We start from the raw sequence: 19,804 nt of genomic DNA, 5'->3' as shown, positions 1-19,804 counted from the left end.
TTTTTTGGTCTCCATTCGTGAAACAATTCGCGATGCCATCTTCATCAGTATTTCTGTGAATGTATTCTGTGTTCTGATTGCTGCTAGCAGGGTTTTTCATGCATACAAAAAGAGGTTTTGGCCTTGCCCCAAAGCAAAATCACCATGACCGTAATAAAAAAAACCCATTTGCATCAGTTTGTTCAAGTGGGAGCTCATTTACTTAAACATAAAATGTGTTTCTGTGTATTAAATGAGTAGAAGTAGAACAGAACAGAAAACCTATCTCAGCTTTCCAGAAGCAGGCACCACCTTGGACAGGTGGAAATTAGTAATCACTGACTGAATTTAATTTTATCAACCAGATAAATCAGTTTCATAACTATTTCAGCCTAATTGACATATTTTTCATCTCCAAAAATGTCACTTTTAGAAAACTAGGTTGGCTGGAAAGAAAAATACACCACTGGCTATACTGGTAATTACAGAATTAATAGTTGCAGAAAGTTTCAACTGTGTCACTCGACTGCACCATCAATTTCCCCACCAACCACTTGAAAACTCATAGAGCGACAGAAAATATTGCTGAGAGCAGGGCAGACGGGAGCAGCTGATGAAACAGACTAACAGACTTTGTTAGATGAGAAAAAGAGTTAAAGTGGCAAAGGGGGAAAAGGCACAGAAGCAGAAAGAGAGGGAAAGAAAGCAGGAAAAAGATGGCACTATGATATAGAACAGATTGTGCTGATTCTACTCTCTGCCCGCCTCCCATCAGTGCCCCCATTCCTCAGCTAGACACTTTCTTAAGCTAAACTAAATGGGCTAATTAATCTGGCCTAATGGTGGGTGACAGCAAATATGCTAGCACAATTATCACCCTATTAAAGATTCATATTCCAACCCATAATTGAAAATGAAAAGGTGGGGTGAAGGGAGGATGGGTGGGAGTAAGTCCAACCGAGAGGGAGATGAGAGTCATTTTTCTCAGGTAGCAGAAGCCAGGTGTCACGGCCCCCCACATGCTCATGTAGCAAGTGAGAATCACATCGACACGCGAGACCAGTTAGTTACAAGTTTCTACTTCTGCACCGCACCATGCTTTATGATTTTATGATTGCAGACTTTTAATTTTGGGGATTGGCCAATTGTGGGTAAATGAATTAGAGTCATTTTGTCTAAGTACAAAACCAAATTCCATTCAATTCACTTTGTCAGTCGTATTCCTCCAACACACACTGCTGTGCAGTCTAATTAGCAGGCGATGCTAATGCGTCTGTCAGTTTTGATTTTCAGATCAGACCACCCAGGCCATAAATCTTCTAAATATGTCTGTGCTCACGTCTGCTCAGTAATGACAGCTTCACAAAAATAATTCATACAGTAAAAATCGACTACAGTTGTCAAAAATAACATTTGTAGATTTGTTAATGTGCTTAAAGTGAAAGTGTTACTGGCCTATCAGATCAAATCAAATGTATATGTTTTTCTTCTTGTTTACAGTGATATCTACACATTATTTCCCAGTTTTGAAGATATCAACTTTATTAGAAATAACATGGTGCCCAAGGTCTCATCCAAAACCATGCATACTAGGTGTTTCTAAGTTAGCCACAGGTATAAATGCATGTGTTGTACTGACTCACCACATCATTAAGTTTACCTGTTAAACGTGTCCAACGTAGATATTTAAACATGGCAACCTTCTTAAGTTCAATATGGGCACCAGATTAGGGAAGAAAGGAGACTTCAGTGATTTGGTGGTTGGTGGAGTGTTTCAGAAACTGCTGATCTGCTGGGATTTTCCAATAGAACCAATTACAGAGAAAGCTCTGAAAATATATGAGGACAACACTAACAGTAACTATAAGAGCTATAACTATATAAGAGCACACTCCTGTCATCTAAGAACAGGAAACTCAAGCTACACTTCACATGGGCTCATCAAAATTGTACAACAGAAAATAGGAAATACATTTTTGGTCTTATGAATCTTGATTTCTGACTGCGATATTTGGATTGCAATTTGGCCCAACCCATGTGGAAGCATGGATCAATCCTGCGTTGTATCGTTTGGTTCAAGCTGCTGGTTTTCCAATCACCAGATCTCAATCTAATTGTGCACCGTTGGGATGTGGAGGAATTTCACACGTTTCATGGATGTGCAGCTGACAGACCTGTAATAAGTGTCCATGTCCTGAGAAATGCAGATGCTTTGTAGTGTGATACACTCTATAATTAACATTATACATGGCTTGGTACCAACTGTAACTATGCACTTTGCATATGACAGACAACTAAGTAATTTTTACCACTGGAATGCAGCCAAAAATATGTTTTATCATAAAATAAAAATTGATTTATATAAATCTTATTTAGTACCAAGAGGATTTAAACCCCATATAGAATGAGCCAAGAAGGCTGGGAGAATATAAAAATAGGCATTCTTATGGGATTTCAACATTTCTCTTTTAAAGATCAGACATTTTTGGACATTAAAGCCTGCAAAACTAATCTGGACATTTGCATGCATGAGGATTTACAAGACACTGGAAAAGGCAAGGTGTCACGGATTTTGGTATTGACCGTTTTTTAAAACGCACATGACTGAAGTACAAAATTTAAAACGAACCAAAAGAACCTGAGCCGAGGGCTGCCAACTATCTGGCCTCACGCGCATAAACGATTGTGTGTCATCAAGTCGTGAGACGGTTTGGTTCCAGGTAATTCTGAGTGGACGCCAAGGGAGGCGGGGAAAAGAGAAAGATGAGAAAGATGAAAAGCCTCAAATTCAATCTGGCATGGTGAGAGGGACTAAGGGGAAATAAGGTGGTTTTGATTTGTCTCTCATCCCTCGCTTGCACTGTGACGGAGCGATAGAGCATCGCCACTGTGGAGGGAGTACCCGCAGTGGCCGACTGATGGGAGGAGGCGGGGTGAGGGGGAAGCGGAACAGGGCGATGGAAAGGTAAAGGTGAGTGAGGAACGCAGGATGAGAGATAGAAAATGCAATCCTATTCCAAGTAAAAGAGAATCATTATCTCCTTCAAAACAGAAGGAGATGGAAAGGTCTGCCCTTGGCAGGCCGTGGGGTTCATCCCATTTAAAACAAACTGCCTATGACGGCTTGTGTAGGCAGATTTTCCATCATGATTTGAGGTTTCTAACCAAATCATTTTGCTTGCATGGAAGACCGACTTAATAATTAACAAAAATGCACAGTCTGAAACTGGATCTCTATGCTTTTTATGTAAAACCTATCAAAGAAAATTGGGCACACATGTATTAAGACTTAAATCCCAAATGTGAATGAAAAAGAATCACTGATATCGAAGCGATGAAGCCGACCCCCCGATACTTCTGAGAGAGGATGACAAACATAAAAAGACATGACAACAAGAACAAACGAGTGTGTGGGGCAAGTAGGCATTCATAGATGTGTTACCGGACAGTAAGCTGTGGTTCAGCTCTGAGCTTCACATAAATTCTTTCCAGTACAAGAACACAGGGCACTTATTCAACACACTGAATCTGTGATTGCGCTGAATTCTGTCGGAAACTCTCTCCAAGTAAACAACAACATCATGACGCTCTTTAATCATATTATGCTCAAACCTCTGATAAACACGTGCCCTGAAAAACTGTAGGCATGCACTTTGTGTACACATTACCTTAGCGCTGTGTCTCAGTGGCAGAATGGGATTAACTGTGATGTTCAGTATCCTCTACTCGTCAAATACTGCCTGACTTTTCTAGTCTTTGCTTATATACCTGACCTTTCACTGCAAATGGTGAGCGAGGGCTTTTAAAATGCTTGGGACACAGATCTGCCTGATGAGCAGGGTGGAGAGCGCATACAAGAACTCCGAGTGCCTCTTTAGATTCAAGTCTCGGTATTTGGCGTCTTTATTTGGTGGTCAGTCAGCTTTCATTTTTGACGCCAGTGCCATCCAATCCAGGCAGGTCCATCACCCTGAACTACTGCATTTACTAGCTTAGAATTATGCAACTGAGAACATTAAATAGCTTTAAGCTGCGTCAATATGATTTAGGAGCCATTTCCTACCTTTCTGTATGTTGTACTGTCCACCCTTGCATGTGGTTTATGAACTGAGCTGACAGGTTTAAAGGGCACTGGTAAGCTCTGCGCTCATCGTCACTATATTCTACTCAGAATGTTTCTAAACTACATCACTGCTCTGCCTTTCACATATCCTCACTCATTTGTTTCTATCTAAACCTGTCCATGTTTCAGAGGAATACAATCCCACGACTAGTTCGTGTTTTCTAAATGATAAAGAATCCCGTGCACGATGCGTCTGCCTTCCATCGCAGACGCTGGCTGTTTAAATGCAAAGAAAATATTACAAAAAAAACCTCAATGTGTAGCAAAAAAGGACACAAGTTACACTTTGTATCGGTGATGGCATGGCAATTGCCCCACGGATGAAATGATGGTTTCTAATTGGTCCCATGACAACATGATAGCCTCTGATATAGCTCAGTGTAAAGTCAGGTTTCTACTGTCGTCTCAAATGAAAGGTTTGATCTTTTGTGTGATTGTACAGAAGCTGGGGAAGGTGCTAGGATTTTCAAAGCCCTTATCTCCTTTTATTTGAGTCCTTCCCCTTTCACTCGAGATATGTAGCTGCACTGTAATTGAAAATAAACTGCTTTTAAGAAAAGGCTACGAGTTCTCTTCATGTCTGTCTTTGAATGTTATCTGACAGTATCGAGAAGTAGCTCGAAAAGCTTTGAAAGCAGGCAGAACCAGAAAACTCCAATTGTTATAAAACAACAACATTGCATCTTGCTTTTTTTTTTGATGGATGAAATTACTTAAAAGCAATTCATTCAGCACTTCATGCCTCCCGTAATTTTTCAGCTTGCAGTGTTGGCCGAAAGTGTCAGTGACACCACCCAGTGCTTTGGCCCAGTGAGACAATCTACTACTGTCAGCCAGACTACATTAACAGCATATTAAAAGACAAAAGCCTCCCCCTTCAAACTTTCAGCAGCCTGACATGCTGCTGTGTTGACAAGAGCAAGACAAGCTCTGAAAACAACCCCCACTTAGCTCCTGTCACCTGCAGACACAAGAAAAGCATCCTTGCAAAAATACAGCAATGAACCAACTTATCTCCACACTGCTGAGGGCTACCGAGACAAAAAGTCCTTAATCTTCAGAATCATACTGGTGCTAGATTAATTCTTGGCATTAATGATTTTCTTACTATTTTTCAGCTTTATTTTTTATTGGTTTGCCATCTAATGCATGCTGGAATGTGCTTTTTAATAAAAGTACAATCTTTTCAGAGAAATATATCTGATTATTTTATCACCTGAGTGCACAGTAATTGATATCCAAGCCTAAATATTTTGCTTGAAAAATCTATTGCTGTCCAGATAGATATAAATCTACTATTGTCATAATATTATCTTTTGTCTCCCTTTCTATAATCCAACCTTTAAACCTAAAGGCAGCGCTGCAGTGTGTGACATTATTGCAGTAGTGGAGAAATGAATCCTGTAACGGTGACTGCTCTGGTTAAGTGATGATTTTTAAGATTCATGTCCTAAAGATCAAAAGGCGAGGTCAGTCTCATTATTTTTAATGTTGTGGGCTGACCAAACTCATGCAACTCTGTAAAAACAAAAGCCTTTAAACAGAATTATTCAACAAATTGAAAGCGTGGCAGAGACCTGTGGTTGTATTGAATGTAGCTTTTCTGATCTGTAAAGCAAAGTTAACTTAATGTTTAGCACAAGACCTTGGAAATAATTACCAAAGATGACTTATGAGAAAATCATCTGAGGGATGAAATCACAAAACATATATGTAACAAAGAAAAAGACTGACCTTTCTGACTTTACACTGAAAAGTCTTCAAAAAAAACGTAAAAAAAAAACTTCTTAAAACAATTTTATAAAGACATTTGCTGTAGAGTTATAAATGCGTGCTAGGTCATTTTCAGAGTGTGCAGTTCATAAACTGCAGAGAGTCTTTAAACAGAAATGGGAGCTATGCTTGTCTATAGACTTATACATGCTGGTAATGCCTGCAAAAGCGATGGGTTAGTTTGGAGACTCACCTTCAAGAGTCTATTAGAGAAACTACTGACAAAGTTAGTATTCACTTCAATTCTTAACAACTTAAGCAGAAAATAGCTAGTTTTAATGTTTCGTTTATGTAACTTAAGCCAGCACCAAATGGCTATTTTCAACCACATGTTTGCTTTCTAACATCATTGCGATCATGAAACAACCACGCTAACAGCTGGTTTGTACTTTACATTAACATTTCTGCTGGTAGCACAGGCACACAGGAGAAGAAAAACCTTTTCAGCTAAGTAGTTCTCGGGGGAGGACCCCAGTGGGAGGGGATCAGTCGCTGGAATTGTTTGGTCTCAAAGAACATTTAGTCTACAACCTGGTGGGCAGCAGGAATCCAGAGCAGAGTACAAACAAGCAGTGACTAATGATATATATCAGAAATATAAAAAACAAAACAAAAACAATATAAACTGTATTAGCATTTAATTCTGCGCAATTCTACCTGAGATTATTACACTAATTTGTATGAACTTACACAGCATAAGAACTAACCAATACACAGGTGTACATGTTACATGTTAACATTCCTTTAAGTTTACTGTTTTATCTTAAAACTATTAGAGTGAAAAGTATGTATAATTAGCAAAGACATTCAAAATTGCTTATCTTACTGACACCATGACAGCAAACACCTTTGTGAGTGCCATCATCTGACAGGCTCTCTGTGGTACTGTTGTTGGAGTGCCAGGACAGGCTGGGTAATGAACCAATACTGAAGCTCAGCTGTGAGAGAAGAAGGAAAAATGGGCACTGCCCTTGCTCGCTCACTCTAGAAGGAGCCCCCGTAGCGTAGCTAATGCAAAGATGCACCGCTCCAATTTGATTTTGGTATGTTACCTTACTAAAGCAACTACAGAGCAGGATGACTTTTTACTAGCTGTGTTACTATAGTTTAGCTGGTATATATTCCAGATGAATTATGTGACTTGTGAGTGTTTGGGTGTGTCACCGTGGCAAAAATGAAGTATTGGAGGTTCCCAGGGTAGTCTGAACCACCACCAAGGCAGTGAGTATTTTTGTAGGTGTCTGTCTGTCAAGTAAGTGTCAAATTCAATTTGATATATAATCATTTAGGCATGTTGGTGTGGTGGTTAGCACTGTTGCTTCATAACAAGAAGGTCACAGCAAGAGTTTGACTCCATCATCTGGGCCAGGGCCTTTCTGTTGGGAGTACAGTCCAGAGACATGCAGTCAGTGCAGTTAGGTTAACTGGTGATTCTTATTTTCCCATGAGTGTGAATGGTTGTCTGTTGCTCTATGTTAGCCCTGTGTCAGATTGGTGGATGAGTGGGTGTACCCCACTTTTGTTCTATGGTAGCTAGTTTAGGCTCCGCCCCCCGGGACCCTGATAAGGATAAGTGGAGGAGAATGGATGGCTCACTGTGTTAATAGACCTCTCTGCATTGAATCATACTTGTTGTCCACAGCATGTCTTTATCCTGTCTTCCTTCTCTCACCCCAACCGGTCGCAGCAGATGGCCCCGCCCCTCCCTGAGCCTGGTTCTGCTGGAGGTTTCTTCCTGTTAAAAAGGAGTTTTTCCTTCCCACTGTCGCCAAAGTGCTTGCTCACAGGTGGGTCATATGATTGTTGGGTTTTTCTCTGTATGTATTATTGTAGGGTCTACCTTACCTGAATTAAATGTTCAATAATCTTTACAAAAAAAAACCCCTGAAACCACATATACTCAAAATTGAGCCAAATTTTCATGCAAATCTGCCCATAATCCCCCTAAAATACAGTCAGAACTAACCAACCCCACAGTAATGACTGTTTACTCAGGAGTAAGAAATCATCTCATTGAAGGGCGTTGCTGCTGGTGCGATCCCATCACGAGACGGTCTCTATTCTTTGACATGAACTGAATTGGCAGCACGGCTGCAACTGAAGCTGTTTCCAATGTAAACAAAATAAAGAAAAGCAGCGAATGTTCACATTTGAGAAAGAAAATTCAGCACCTTTGCTAAATCACACCAGCGTTCACTTTGTGATGAAAACAGTTCCTGCTAATGTTTTATAAATCAGAGAATGGATGTTAAACATGAAGCCTGCTGTTTTTATAAGGTTATTATCTTTACACTGGTAATGCCTCACTGTGAATACAAAAACTCAGCTGAATGCCTGCTGTGCAAATATAATAGACTTTTCTTTCTCCAAAATGTTACAAAAAATGTTTTAGAGAAAAAAAACTGATGAAACTAAAATTGGAGAGATGCGAGGTGGAAAAGGGAGAGAATCAACCTTTTATTGTGTTTCAGACTTTAATATCTGACAGTCTGTCATTTATCATTATGAAGTGCTGATAGTGGGAGTGGAGAAAGGTGGAGAAAACAGAGGGAGAGAGTTTCAATATGAATTTTTTATTTGATGGATTTTATGAGGAACTGCATTTCAGAATACAGTCAGAGTGAAGGTTCATGGAGGAGTGAGAGGATTGAAAGAAAGGCCAAGTCAAAAAGGCTAGGCGAGAGATAATGGTATTCCTGCACCCGAACAGCACACAGACTTCTGTTTGCAGCACACTGTAATCTATTCTCCACTACAGCGCGTGCATAAGAAGCTGTAATCCAGAAACAAAGCGCCTCAAATTTTAGCATTCTGCTTGACTCAACAAAGTCGCCCATGCAGTTTTGGTCTTTTGTTTCTTTAAACCTACACATACCTTTTGATTTTTGCCTTTCATACACACACACAGTCATTTTTTCTCTGTTTTTCTTTACTGTACACACACAAACACGCATGCAAAGCTCTGAGGCTGGCTGCAGGTGTGGTCATAAATCATCAGAGTGAGTGGCTATGATTCCCCTCAGCACCAGCGAGCAGGGCTGCTGGGCCAGAGAGAAGGCTGCGGTTAAATGGCCGCGCTTGTTTCCTGTGTCCATCAAGGCCAGAAGGACTCACTGTTCAGCCTCTGGGTGCCAACTCACTGCAGAGCGCTGACATCACTTACACAGAACCACAAAAACATCTTTTGATCAGCAAATCGACGCTCACGTACAGCCGCAGCCAGATGAGAAGAAAGCATAATTCACTAAGACTAAATTACTGCACAAAGTTTTCAGATGCATTTCAGATTTTCCCTGCTTGTTTAAAATTTCAGCCAAGGTTTAGTCATCCTCATGCAATGAATAGACAAGTTACAAATTATAATGTAGGCTACAGCTAATATTTGTTCAAACTCTAATAATAAAGTCATTTTGAACTTGATGTCTCAAAAAAGTGGAACGGGACCATGTTTACTGCTGTGTACCACCCACGTTTCTTTTGATGACAGTCTGTAAACATCTGGGAACCTACGAGAGCAGCTGCTGGAGGACTCTAGCTGCTTCTGTGTTCTATCGTTCATTTCATGTGCCAAATGTTTTCGGTTGGTGAAAGTTGGTCTGGACTGCAGGTAGGCCAGTTTAGGACTCACACTCAACAAGACATGCTGTTGTAAAAGGTGTAGTATGTGGTTTAACATTGTCTTGGTGAAAAATACAAGGACTTCTGTGAAGAAGATGTTATCTGGATGGGAGCATATGTTGCTCTAAAACCTGTATATAGATTTCAACATCGATGGTGCTTTTCCAGATGTGCCAGCTGCCAGACCCATAGGCACTAATTCACCCTCATACTATCAAAAATTCGGGGGTTTTAAGTGGGCGTTGATAAGTAGCCAGATGGTCCCTCTGTTCTTTAGTCTGGAGGACGCCATGTTTTCCCTCTTCTAATCTTATTTCTATTCAGAGGTGCGCATAAGTGGACCGCAGGTGCGCATTCGCCGTCAAAATAAAAGACGTGCACCAGATAAGAAGTTGCAACGCGTGTTTGCGTACATATAAAAGGCACTGTTTTTGTCCACTAGAGTGGGATTTTCACGGCATATTCTGCACCACATCTCTGTGTGTTCATCGTTTTGAAGCCAACTCACCTCCTGCAACCACTTTTCCGAGAATACGCGCTTCTTTTGCGGTTCGGACTCCTTCTGACACCAAAGTAATTGCTTAAAGGAGCTTCTTCGACATCTTTAAGAGTTCTAAACAAATGTCTGTCCTCCTCCAGAAAATCGTATGTACGCAAATGCGTGTTGCAACTTCTTATCTGGTGCGCTTCTATTTATTTTTATTTTCAGCGAATGCGCACCTGCGGACCACTTATGTGCACCCCTGTTTATATTGCACCAAAACACAACAACAGTTGCCTCAAGGCGGGAAGGTAAAGCCCCTACAATAATCCAGAGAAAACAAACAAAACACCAGTGATCATATGATTGTTGATGGGGATTTTTGAGTTCACAAGTTTAATAAGTTTACGAAATGTGCTAATTGTTGGCTTGTATATCTTAATATCTAAAGCTTCTCTTATAGTTTAGGCTTTTCATTTAGTCACAGATCTTCTTTTTCTCCGACTGTGTTTAACATGACAAATAAGGACATAAACAGTTGTTCAAACCACAGATGTAACGGCACAGAACTGGCACGAGATAAAGTGGAGAATGAGATAGGCACCAACAGCTCCCAACTCCAAGGAAACCAGAAATAAACATCTGCTTGTAATGACTTTATATAGTCTGTTTACAGCTGTGCGGTGGCACACCGTGTTGAGTTTGACACATAATAAAACGAATGCCAGAAAGATTAGAGAGCTGTGCTGCAGTCTGGTACAACAGAATCGTGGGAATTCAAAGCTATCTTGGTAAATCTTAATTAAGAACATATCTGATATGTGAAGTATTGCTGTTGTTTTGATACGAAGTAATCAAAGGAACAGGAAAAGTAAATGTAAGCGAACATATTATTTAGCTTCATTGCTAGTCATCTGCTAGAAGGATATCAATTTCCCCGCTGATCATTAAGAGCAACAGTAATCCTCCAAAATGAAACGAGGCTGGAACAGTAATTACTGAAATGACTGAGAAGTGTTTTAGCAATAATCATCAGCTTTATAAGTTGATACAAAAATAATATGTTTCGTTGAATTGATGGATGAAAGTGTAGTAACTGCAAAATCTGTAAATAACCAACAGATTTGTTTAATCGTTTCTTTTTAACTCAAACAGATAAAAACATTTCTAGAGGGCTGCAAAAGTAATATGTGTAAAAAAAATGGTTTACTTACAATCAGGTGTTCAGTGGACTACAGTGATAGATGTAAATATGAAACATCATCAGGTCTACTCCAGTTACTAGTTTTGATTGCTAAAGCAACTTGTTTGCCGGGGGGAATACTTGGAACAAAGGAAAACAAGAGTGTTGTGGTGGTGGTGTGGAAAATGCAGAGAACCAGAAAAAATAGCAGATCGAACAAGGCTGAGAGTCCAAAATGAGCAATCGAAGACGAGGGGGAGGAAGAGATGAAAAGAAAAAAAGGGGGGGCAAGGATAGGGAAAGAAAGTGGACAGAGACAAATGGCCATGGGAAATGGCCGGTGCAGGAGAGCCTGCCTACGAGACAGCCCTCTCAGCAGCCTTAACACTGACTGATAGGCCCACCAGGCAGCGCCACCGTCCCTATCCATTCCATTTGTGTCTGATTCTCCAGTTATTCTGAAATCACATTTCAAGCCACATCAGGCCGACCCAACTCACCATCATATGGTAAAAGGTGCTCGCAGCAAATCTGAGACCGTCAAGTTAAATGTGAAAAGCAGGTCACAGAATTAGAAAATCATTCAAAAGATGTTTTTCTGGGCTTTTCTGATTTGTAGATAAACAGTGAAGATAGCTCGTTTTTACTCTTAGTGGCATTAAAATGCACTCCTCTGTTTTCCACATCTTTCCTGATTTGTGGTCATATTTCTATATTCTAAAACATGAGAAAGTTTACAAGACTGTAGCGAGACCAGGTAGAACGTACGAGTTGGAGATGGTGGCATTAACACACGGACAGCTCAGGTTGGAGACAAAGTTCGAGAAAAGAGGCTGAGATGAGGCTGAGATGGTGCATCCACCAGCAGAGCTGTTGAACATGGAGCTACCAGAGTAGGAAGATTCATAGATGTAGTGAGGGAGGTCATGTGATTGGTCAAGATGGCAGCACTGTGGCGACCCCTAAAAGGAGCAGCTCAAATGAGGAGGAGATTCCAAAACAAAGTTTTTCAATTTTGACTCCTTTTTACTTCTTTATAGCTTGGATTTGATAATGTTGCCTGTTAACTACCTACAAGATCTAAACTCCTATATTATAGTAAACAGGTCCATGAGGTTGAAAACATTTCCACGAATAGATGCAGAAATGAGACTTACAAAATAAATTTAGAGAGGGACAGGAGGAGGAAAGCAGGGATCGTTGTTAACTGTCCAAGTATGCAGTTAGATAAGTGAGTGCTACTGTCGCCATCCCACAATCCCATTACTTTCCCGAATAAGACTTTGGCAAGCTAGTGATTACCTCAAGGAAGAGTGAATGAGGAGGAATCTTAATAGAAATAGGATCGGTTCTCTTTTCCGTACAGCCCGGAGCCTCTCCCGCTTCATGAGGTGATGTCTCCAGGCACTGACCGGGTAATGCAGCGTAATGGAGTACACGTGTGGGCGCCGGTGGCCTAATGGAGAGGGGTCGCGGGAGAAAGAGGAGTGCCTGTCATCCCGCCTGATTGAAACTGATGGGCCAAGGTAAAGGGGGCACAAGAGTACACCCAACATGGCCCTGCCTGCCTTATCAGACAGACTTGGACATGAACACACATACATGCACACTTTACTTCAGAGCCCATTATTCAATTTGGCTGTTCTAATGACCAGTGAATTAGGCTGCCAGAAGTGATTTGCCTCCCGAGCCCTGCTGCTGGATGTACATGTTTTCCTCTGCTCTGCATATTAAGAGGCAGCCATTCGGACACTGACGTCCTCTGAGCCTCCAGCGATCGGGGAATTTATGCACCTGGATGAGGATAGTAAAAAATGGGCTTCATGTTTCCCTCCCAGTTTTTAGACAAGAATCAAATACCCACTTAAAGAATGAGTAATGCTGTCTGGAACAACTGACACAACACGAGTACACAACTCTGAGGTTACAGGATCATAAAACTGCTTTGGTCTCATAATAAACAGCATGGAAAAATTAACCTACGGCTCCTTCAGATCATTAGCGCAACAAATCTTTGCCCCGGCATGTTTTGTTATTGCTATTATTACACTGATCATTACTGGATGGATTAACAGCTCCCCGATGAATTAATCGTGATTTTTGGTGGTTATTATTCCATTAACAAGACTGCTTTTAAGTATTTTACAGCGCCCAGTCTTTTCCTAAAGCTACAGTAAACCATCAAAATTCAACACCAGTTGATTCTGTAATTATTTCCTCAGTTACATCCTCACATTTCACAGCACGGGTCAGAAGCATGGTCACTAACTACTATCACTGTATGTGGTTTTTTTCTTTCAAAAAACTTAAATTACTGATCTTAGTTCCCACATGAAATTTTGATTTTTAATAAGTCTGAGTGAATCTTTACACACCCACCTAACAGTATAATAATAAAATAACATAATGTTGAGATGGGACTGTTTATCTTTAGCTGTTCAGCTAAGGCTTCACTCACACAGCCCTACAGACCGCTCAGTGACCCGCTGACAACCACCCTGACTGGTTGCTGAGTGACTGTTGGAGGTTGCTGGCTGTCAGTGCTGGACCAAAAACCTCCTTGTGACTGCTTTGGTTGTTGATGTCTGCAGACAAGTCGGCGTCTTCAAAGCAAACTGCAGACAAGTTTTTTGGGGCAGCACCGTACCCCTTTTTGCGATCGCCAGCATCCTTCAGCAACCACTCCCAATCAGTCTGGGACTACGGTACTCTGTGGTTGTCTGCCCTCTAAACCTGTATCTGCTTATAATCGCTGATTATCATCGTCAATATCCTCCATGCTATATTTAAAGATGTACCATAATTTGCTTTCTCTTCGTGCTACGAGTCACAGTGAAACTCTGCAGTGTGCCCCTCTCCTCTAAGCAGCACCACAGTGAAAGCAAAAGTGTAGGAAGCTGCATCGACCCAGCCCCGTCGCTCTTAGAGTACGTGGTATGGTGGGTACGTTACCCAAGCGCAGCAGTAAATCCCCCCCCCACCCACCCGTCCCCAGCGGGCTGGTTGCCAGCTCTAAACAACTTTTTTGGCAGCAACTCTGGAAGCCAAAGTCCGCCAAAGACACAATAACCGTAAATACCATCATACGGACTCATTGCACACAGTGCTTTTATAGATGGAGTGGTCACCGTGGTAACACATCATCCTCACACCACCAAGTTACTTTCAGTTTGCTTCGTATGTGCACTGGGTGAAAAACTGTGCTGCCAGTCTTTTATAGATTCCTTAGGTCCAGGTATCAGGTTTCATATTAATAAAACTTCTCTACTTTTGCTTTCTTCCATCTTTTCAAGGTTGTTGGGTGGCTGCCTCTCCTCTTTTCACTAGGAGCTGTAAAATCTATTTGACAGCTCTGATTTATGACACAGCATAGGTACCGAGCGCCTGTGGGGAAGGGAGTGTATGTTTGAGTGTGTCTGGAAGTGTGCGAAGGCATGGGCGTGTGAGCATGCCCGGCACACAGGACCACCACTGCTGTGCTCAATGCTCAAGCACCCAACAGAGCACACAGGTAGGAGGGGACTCACACGCAGACACAAACGCCCGTGTCTATCTGCTGTATGTCAGAGTTTCTACACTGACATCAACTGACAAAGTGTTGATAACATAGATGAGAATTAAACGACTGCCGAAACGGCTAAAACGATTTAAAAAGTTTCTGTGGACAAAGCTCGACAAAAACCAACAACTAAGGCAAGAAAAGTTTTAACAGGAGTTCAAGAACGTCCCACAGAGCAGTAAGAACCCACCGGTGGTTCCTTTTTCTTTGCAGCTGTTTACTTCTGAAATTTATCACTTGTTTTCCCTGCTCCAGCCTCTCCATCTCACCCCTCGCACAAGCCTCTCCTCTGTCCTTCTGCTCTCCTCGCCTGGACGCCCAGGGCGCTCAAACCTAACACCGTTTGTCACATTCAAGGCCGGGTTAGGGGATCCTGGAGAGAGCGGTGAATGTGTTTGTGTGTTTATATGAGGACGAGGAGGTCTGGAAATAAATGCAGATTTCTCCTGTCATCTAGCAGTTGAATTTTTACACCGCACGCTCGGTATAGTCAAGCAGGGAGGTAGCACTGACGGACACTTGGGAGAGGACAAGGTTGTAAACCTCTGCTGAATGAAAAAGGTCCTGACAGCTGACAGAGGGAGGGAGAACGTGTTTATACATCCCTAAGAGGATGAGAGAGGTGGGAGGAAAGAGAATGGGGGAGGACAGATGTACAGTCCAAGGCCCTTTACAAAAAGCAATATGAACTGCGATGGAGCGCTACATGTGGTACAAATCTAATGTTTAAAATTAAGCACAGCGCGGTATTGCTGGCAAAGATTTCCATATAACACATTTGTTGGCAAAATCGCATTTTCATCACTACGTCTTGTTCCATTACCTCAAAAGAAATTCCTCTACACCTATGACATGGAAGCAGCAGAATAACCAGCTGCAAAAGCAACATTTCACTACCATATCATTTAAATGAAAGGCGAAGCTGAATCTATACTAATGGAGTTTTTCTGGTGATGAAGGGAGCCGACACAAATCCGTGCATGCATCTCTGGGGCTGCGAAGTGTCTCTGCGCCTGTTAAACACACCTCGGCGTCTTGTGCAGGCTCACTACAATGTCATGCCGTTACAGTCATTAGTAGCATGCTAATCAAAGCTAATTACACTGAGACAGGCAGACACAACTCATTTCTTATCGTGACAGAGTGCTGCTGTGTTTGCGGCGCTAAATGAGGCACCGCTCATAATCAACAGTTTCTTTTTATTGTTAGGTAAATGGATGCGACCGCGTTTCCTATCTGAATTCTCTGCCACCGTTGTCAAATGTTAATCAGTTTGTCGGAGGTTTTTCGCAGGTTGTAAATCAATTCTTTTGTGTGCACATGCAGCTTAGATGAATCTAAAAGGAAATCATTAAGAACGCACGCTTAGTATTTGGATAGTGACTTTTATAAATGGCAGTGAGAGTTACTAATTTTAAAACAAGTAGTGGGAAAATAAAGAGATGATGCGGGTAAATGACGGTATAAAAAGCAGGAGAAGAATGTCTTCGTGCAGAGGACGTAAGGTTATCTAAGAGGAAACGAGTGGCGTTGCAGGCAAAGTCTCTTCCACTGCGATGGATAGCAGGCGTCAGGCAGTGCAGAACCCCCCCCTCTGCCCCCCTATTCAAGTTGCAAAAGCTCATTTTGGAGATTTTGCTGGCACGGCAGAAAAAGGCCTCTGTTCCCCATTTTCCATATTTCATATACGGCCCATTGGAAAGCATCGTCTGCGAGTGTCATGGCTTGGCACATTTATTAGAGATGCATTGAAGAACTTATCACTTGGAAGATATGCTTAAGTTCAGCATTTTGAAAGTCACTGTGCACTGTATTCACTTACAAAGCAAAGGTACATTTACATGGTGAGTGGTAATGCTATAGGTAAATATGAGCTCTACGGTGTGTATCTCCAGCTGCTGCTTGCCGCGAAAAATAACCAAGAAATACATCACATCAATACGATATAAAGAACAAATGTGTTCTGCAGATTTATTTCCACCGCAGACATTTTGAGTTGCGACTGTGGAAAAAATCACAGGTGTGTCTGTTAACATTCATTAAAGTCCTCTCGCTACAGAATAACCAGAATCAGCTGAAATGCCTGTAATTCACACCCACCAGCACTCCGGGCTCATTACTGACTTATTACCTATAGTCTGATCACACATCCAAACTGAGCCTTCATTTGATCTCAGCTTCACACCTGTAAAGTTTCCTGACAGCATCAACACATTTATTGAAAATAAAAAATAAGAATAAAATGACTGAAGATAAAGAACACCTGCTAACATACTGAGCACCGACTGCCTATGTTTTTTAGCTTAAAGAGAGCTTCCCCATTTAGTTGATGTTGTCAAAACACTGTTTCTATTAAAGTCACAGTAGGTGGTGATACTGCGATACTGATCTACTGTTTTCATCAGTTTGTGCAGGATAAAGCTCTGAAAACACAAATTTCTGCATATTATTTTAAGCTTTCATTAAATCAGTTTATAGAATCAGACTAAACTATTCCTGACCCCACAGCAAAGCAGTTATTAGAGAGCTTAATCTCAACTAGGTACTGCGCTACATACCTGCAACTGCACATATTTCAGCAGATGCACCAATGCAGCGTTCACGTCACACAATAAATGTAAACACTTAAACTGGATGCAGACCTTACTTATACATTGTAATATTATTGTGTTTTATGCAATACTGTCTACAAATTCCAGTAGAAAACGACACCAGGCGTCATTAGAGCACAAATTCAATTCAATTTCTTTTCTTCTCAACAAAAAAAAGGAGATAGCACCGTGTGCTGAATGTAAGTCAAACCTTTAGAGCGACAGAAGCAGAACGTACGTTTGAAACCGAGCTACAGGAGGATCATTAAGAGGCAACAATAGACAACCATGAAGGGGTTTTCTGTCATTTAGACTAAAAAGACTTTTCTCAGTGTGTGCAGACTTTGCACGATAAACACTTTACTTCAGTCTTCAATGAGCTTTGTTGCACTTGTGGGGGAAAATTACAGGTTTATCCATCTTATTATGGGGCTGAGTCCAGAGAGCTCATGTAAATCCCTACACTCACTCTGCAAACTGTATCAGTCATAAACTGAAAGGACTTGTATAAGACCTCCTCAGCAGGGCATTTTTTTTTACATTTGTTACAGATAAATAACAAAACTGGCTCAGTTATATTCAACAGTTTCAGCCGTCTGTCACACTTACATGCTTTACACTGACAGTGGCGCAGAGCCAGCGTTAAGGTCAAACGCCATCAAGTTCCTCTGTGATGAGTCCAAAAGTCTGCTGTGAAAAGGTTTGAGGGTGTAAAAAAATGCCGCACAAGAAGTAGACACGAACTGTATAATGACAGCTGAGGAGTCAGTGCACGTAGGTGTGGTGGGGGCGCGTTTTAAACTGTGTTTGCTGTTGAAATGAATGTTTAACTACAGTCTGTGGTTACACTTTTTCTCCAAATAAAAAAATGCATTTTTACCAAAACTGGGGATTTAGACGTGATATTTCCTTCAGAGCTGGAGTGTCAGTGTGGATTAGTGTCACAGACACGTGCATACTCATACGACCCTAATCGGTGCTTGCATTGACAGAAGGAAGCCTTCGTGTGGAAGACAATGATCTACTTAAAACGGACGCTCCACTTCATGGAGGTGCTCCGACGATTCGGCCCTCGCTGTCGGGGAAACCGAGCAGTGAGGTTTGCTTGACTCGCTGTCAGATGATTGTTGCCAGTGAGCCTATAAGCTCATCTCGGCTAGCATTAGCCGCTAACCCGTGGGACACTCTGAGGAACTCGAGAACTAAGCAACTTATCGGGAGGCTTCCAGTTCAGGGCATTAGAGCTGACTAAGAGCAAGCAGGGCAACGTTGGCCCAAAGTTCTGCTTAGTCATCGCTTTCCTCAGTCTGGTGTAAAAAAGTGCCACTTTCATTTCCGTGGTGATAAGGGAGAGCGAAAGGCGGGAAACAGACCTGTGTAATACTGATGGACGGAGTCACTCTGCGCGAGCGGGGCCCGAGTGTGCAAATCGGAGGGTAAAAATGCAGCATCAGCAGTGGTGGATTTACTTTGGATGAATGGACTTGACTCGGGGAGGGGAGCGGGGCGGGGGTGCGAAGGGCGGTGGGTGTCAAAGCAAGTGGCTGAGACACGGCTAATGCTGCCAGTGAGCTGTGGCCACCTAAGTAATTACTACCTTTGCTGTTAGGCTAATCCCCAGAGCAGAGCAGCAAACTCAGGGGAGAAAAGCTTCGGAGCCTCCGGGGCTCCCGTCACTCGACTTCAATTACACAGAGACGCGGACCTGTCTCACCCAGAGAGAGGGAGAGTGGGAGGATGAGATACAGGGCAGGGAAGAAGCCGCCTATCTGCTTCAAATGCATTTAAATAATTCCTCAGAAATGTTCCGTGAACTACGCAGGGAGGACAAACTCCAATTTCAGATTCAGATTACTCTAAGAAAAAGAAAAAAATAATAATAATAAACAAGAGGACAGTCACATTATACAACAACAGGAGAACGATTTCTAATGCGCTCTCTATAAATGCTGCTCTCTCCTGTCTGTTCATAAAAAGGTAAACACTGAAAACAATAAAAAGAAGGATTTGAATTGAGCAGGATTGGTTTTACTGTTCAGGTATACATGTGAAATTTCTTCCATGCTGACTAACACTTTGTGCAAGCATATAGTGCATAAATATTTCAAGAAATGTAAAGGTTTGGTTTGTGACATAACACAAAAATGAGGGGAACAGTCACTGCTCTAAAAACACATTTGAAATCTAATCGCGCATCGAGTTTCGTCGGAGCACGTGAGTTAATGAGGCGTGCTTGATTTTAAAAATTCAACTCCGGAGAAACAGTTTAAGCTTAAATTAAACACAAATGCACGGAAACAGAAACAAAGAAAAACTACATTCTGCACACTGACTGTTTGCAACCGAGAAAGAAGAAAGGATTTCACAGCACTCTGGTGATGTTACTAATTTAAAATTTGACAGGAAAGTGAGAGTAAATGATTTATTACATCAAGTGAATAATGTTTCTCTTCCTGCTGATCTACATAAGCCAGCTCAGCATCAGTCTCAGTCTGGG

At 41.7% G+C, this 19,804-nt stretch overlaps 1 protein-coding gene across 2 annotated transcripts in view; it reads right to left on the bottom strand.

The window, feature by feature from the left end:
- adarb1b (adenosine deaminase RNA specific B1b) overlaps window positions 1-19,804 on the bottom strand; it is a 120,591-nt gene that overhangs the window by 26,489 nt on the left and 74,298 nt on the right. The gene's annotated exons all lie outside the window — the stretch shown is intronic.

Source organism: Perissodus microlepis, chromosome 16, assembly GCF_051167445.1.
Source record: "Perissodus microlepis isolate ML-2025 ecotype Zambia chromosome 16, ASM5116744v1, whole genome shotgun sequence".
Classification (NCBI taxonomy): Eukaryota; Metazoa; Chordata; class Actinopteri; order Cichliformes; family Cichlidae; genus Perissodus; species Perissodus microlepis.
The sequence above is the reverse complement of the archived record's forward strand: the minus strand, read 5'-3'. Positions and strand labels throughout refer to the sequence as shown.